The following is a 4,393-nucleotide window of genomic DNA, read 5'->3' as shown; positions in this document are numbered from 1 at the left end:
CCTCTTTCTTCCCTTCTCCTGAAGGCACCTTCACACCCCACCTCAGCTAACTGGAACCCAGCAAGCACAGGTAACTATTGGGTGAGATAAACTGAAAAAGCAACATTTAACACTCGGGATCCAGAAAGTACCAGATTTAGAAAATAAAAATACATTAAATAAGCAAAATAACGTTTTTCTCACCCAAACGTCCGTCTCCTTCCTCTTTCTTTGTGTTGGCGGTGGATTTCTGAGGACTATGGTTAACTGCTCCTCAGATCTCTGCAGGGTAAATCCAGACAGCTAGCCAGACTATCTGTCCAATCTGAGTTATCTGGTGCATGACTAAAAACAACTTTTGATTGTACACATGTTCCACCAAATCAAGTTCCTTCCTGAGGCTGTTTAGTAAAGGCACAATGGCTCCGTCCGGCGCTTAGCCCCGCCAAAGATGATTGTGATTGGTTGGTTTTTCTGTACTAGCCAGACCCTCCTCTGCAGCGCTGTGCAGGAAGGTCTGCCAAAGCGAGACTACTGCTGACATGTCCATATGAACACCTATTATAATAAGCACCCTAAATATCAGAAAATGTAATTAATCTCAGGAAAAAAAAACTCTAAACTCTAATTTAAAACTAATTTAATGTATTTGGTTAATGCAGACATACACAACTCGTTTTAAATAGAATAAATACAACAGTGATAAATCAGACCGGTGATTTAAATGCAATGAGGCTAAAGGAACATTTCTGCACTGTGTCTGGGAGTGGGACAAAATGAGAATCTATTGAGGGAGATGATCGATCAATAAAACTATGTTCATCTTGTCTGTGAACGTTCCACGAGACCCGATGATGATTTTGCTGCAACTAATGCAACAAGTCTAAATCTGAAACCCCTAGAGTACAAAGTTATTGATGTTGCTATACTTCAAGGCAAAAAGGACTATAGCTCTCATCTGGAAAAAAATGGAGGGACCTTCAATTTCAACTGCAATGGAAAAGTAATTTATTGAAACATTATTGTAAAATTGCCATTCTAACCATCTGCACATCGATGTTAGGACAGCTGAAAGTCTACACATGTTTCACCGCAAACGTCTTCGGACTACACCTTGGCTATCAAGATCAAGGTTATAAAGAAAAAAAAGAGGATGAAAAATAATTTGCACGTCCATGTGGCTCTTTGTAGTTTGGCTTATTTGAAGCTAATGAACTTTTATGTGATTCCTGCTGTACTACTGTTTGTACCTTCATGGTTGAATGCACTCGTTGGAAGTCACTTTGGATAAAAGCATATGCCTAATGTAATATAATCTAATGTGACTTATTTCTGCAAAAAGGTAAAAAATAAATAAATAACATGTTAATCTTTTCACATCTTAGGCCTTTTATTTTTACACCAAATCATGAAGAGTAGTATCACAGTATCATTAGGTATAGCTATTGATAAGCAGTATGGGTAACAATAGGCCAACCATCCCCAAATATATCAGATGTCTCCAAGTTGAGGATAAACTTTATTTTCCCAAAATAGTTAAATTTGGGTGGTCAAGGTGACCAGGGATTAAAACGGGTTTCCTGTAATGCCCCTGTAAGGGGTAAGGGACATGTTTTGGTTTCCAAAAGACCTTCCTCCACAGCGCTGCGGAGGAAGGTGTGGCTGGTCCACACACCATTCCTGGATGGGAGAAAAAAGTGCTCTGGTTTATGTTTAATTGTATTGGGCGACGCTATACGCCGGACGGAGCCACGGTGCCGCTGCAAAATAACCTCGGGAAGGAACTTGTTTTTGGTGGAACATGTGTACATTGAAAAGTAGTTTAAGTCATTCAACAGAAAGGTCAGCATGAACAGATAGTCTAGCTAGCTGTCTGGATTTACTCTGCAGAGAATTGAGGAGCAGCTAACCATAGTCCTCAGAAATCCACCGGATGTTAGAATGCCAACACCAAGAAAGAGGGAGGTCGCGGACATCTCTCAGAATATCTGGCGGCACCAGAGCAGTCTTGGAAATGGAACGTTGTGGATGTAGATTAAGTAGGGGGCAACACACGTCAACAGGGGAACTGTCTTCGACACACCGGTAATTGCGTTGTCAGAAGTGCCAGTTTTACTAGATAGTCGTGATAGTCTAGACCTTCCCCTTCTGCCCAGGCCAGAAGTACAAACAAACATTTCCCCCCTGTCCAAGAAAAGATAAGGAGGGTATCCAGACACTCACCTGCCTGAACATCTAGTATCCATCGACTCTGTTTAATTGGGAAAGGAAATGTTTTATTAAAATGCATATGCCAAAAAACAATTACACACAGAGTGAAGCAACATACAGTACATCTCAAATCTTATCAGTGGGTTTGTCTGATATCTTATGAAAACGTAAACACTGTTAAACAACGACTGGTACTTAACCATGACGGCTAATTTTAGGCACCAAAGCTAACTTTGGACCAAAGCGACTTGGTTACGATTAGAACATAGTTTGTGGTCTGGGTTTAAATAATGACTTCTGGGACACAAACATGATGAATGTCCTGTGTTTTGGGACCCATCCACCAACCTTCTGCCGATGCAAATTGTGGCACTACTTATACTACGTCACCTGATTCCTTTACTCCGGTCAGAAATACTTATTTTTGGATTACATACAATTTATAGTGCATTACTTTTCATAGTTCTATTTAGGAACAGTAACTGAGGACAACCATCTAGGATACATGTTTGTTAAAGGTGGTGGAAATATTCCTATTGGGCCTGAACACACTATTGTGTACTGATAGGGTACTTAAATGTGCGTGTGTGTTTGTGTTAGTCATAGTATGTTCATAATTGAGGTGAACAGGTACTTACACCAGAAGACATCCATCAATAAACTGTTGTACTAGATGTAGAACCCATCACACTCCATTACTTCAAACCACGGACATTATCACACCCCATTCATTTTTTTTTCCATTCTCAGTGTTTACTACTGAGTCAATACAAAAATCCTCTTCAGCTCCAACAGGGTAAAGTTGCAAATTGCATGTTTGTGAGAGACAATCTTCCCCTGAAGTACTTACCAGTGTGCTAACAAGCCAGACACATGGTCGGATTACCAAATGTGCCGGCCCACTGAGGCCCAGGTGTCCAAAGGGATGAGTGGGGGTGCGGCCCTAAACTAGGGTGACCAGACATCTCCAATTTCTGGGGATAGTCCCCGGTTTTGGTGACCTGTCCCATGAAATGTTCCTGGTTTTCACTGTGACTGACAGATCTGAAATAGGAATGAAAGAAAGAAAACACTGACCAACGTAGCCGATAGTCCCACACCCAACACACGCAGGCTCAAGACAGCCGGAGCCAGCACTGCTAGAGCTCAGGGTGTATTTTATGACGCTAAAATGACTGATTATTTACATGGAGTCTGGTCGGCAATTGTGCAGACTTTTATGTTTTAAAAGAGGATCTTAATCTTTAACAGAACGGTCAAGCTCCTTAGAAATCCTTTCCATAATGTTGTAAGACACTTAGAATGTTAATCTGAGTCTGTCAGCAGCAAAACGAGCACTTTTATGAACGTAAATACAAGCTGGACAATTATCCTGTTAACTTCCATTGTACCTTGTTTCTCCGCTGCTGACTGCAGCGATCTCGTTTCATACTGGGTCAATGTCAAAGGAAAATAATTCCTCAATAGTTTTAATTTATCCAAAGCTCAATGAGCTGTTGCAGAAAGAAACCTGAAGTAATAAAGCAAAAGCTGTCAGATAAATGTATTTCATGAAACATTACAACATTCCCCTCTGAGGTGTGATCCCAACAGTGAAAACAGTGGGCGAGGAGTGTACATATGAAAATGAGTGTGAAAAATATGTACATTATGCTGTTTTATCAAGAGAACAGGTAAATAGAGAGAACGTTTTTAGCTTGTGTTAACAGCAAATATCAAAGGGAAGTTCCCATTAATATATTATTGAAAATACTCCTGCCCCCTCAGTGATAAATCCATTTGAAAATGCCAAGACACGAATGTATGTACAGAGTTTAAATAGTCAAGTAGTGGCACATGGGCAGGTTGAGCCGGGCGGCCAAGCAGAGATAATATGCACGTCTCCATAGAAATCCTTTTGTCAATGATCACTTATTACGGTTTCTCCCCTGAGAAATTAACCAGAGTCATTACACAGTGCTCTGACACACAGAGGGGGAGAAAGAGAGGAATCATGTGGATTATCAAGAGCTAATCATTCTTACTCCACCATTAAGTCTCGGTCATGGGACCTTGTGGGACATTTACAGAGTCACTGACACTGTATGTTTACGTTGTTATTGTGTGTGTGTGTGTGTGTCTGTGAAACCTGATCTCACCCATTTTCGTAAAATGAACACGGTCCCTTAACCCAAAGTCTGTGGCGTTTTTACGGACTTGTCAA

The 4,393-nt window shown here is 40.8% G+C and overlaps 1 long non-coding RNA gene across 1 annotated transcript in view; it reads right to left on the bottom strand.

The window, feature by feature from the left end:
- Positions 1-458: 458 nt before the first annotated feature.
- The window catches only part of LOC117958370, an 11,611-nt gene continuing 7,676 nt past the window's right edge, over positions 459-4,393 (bottom strand). Inside the window, exons 2-3 of the long non-coding RNA XR_004659708.1 lie at positions 2,684-2,686; positions 459-516 (exon numbers count right to left, since the gene is read on the bottom strand). This is a non-coding gene — a long non-coding RNA (uncharacterized LOC117958370). The remainder of the gene's footprint in view (positions 517-2,683; positions 2,687-4,393) is intronic.

Source organism: Etheostoma cragini, chromosome 2 (assembly GCF_013103735.1).
Source record: "Etheostoma cragini isolate CJK2018 chromosome 2, CSU_Ecrag_1.0, whole genome shotgun sequence".
NCBI lineage: Eukaryota > Metazoa > Chordata > Actinopteri > Perciformes > Percidae > Etheostoma > Etheostoma cragini.
This window is presented reverse-complemented; position numbering and strand designations above follow the sequence as displayed.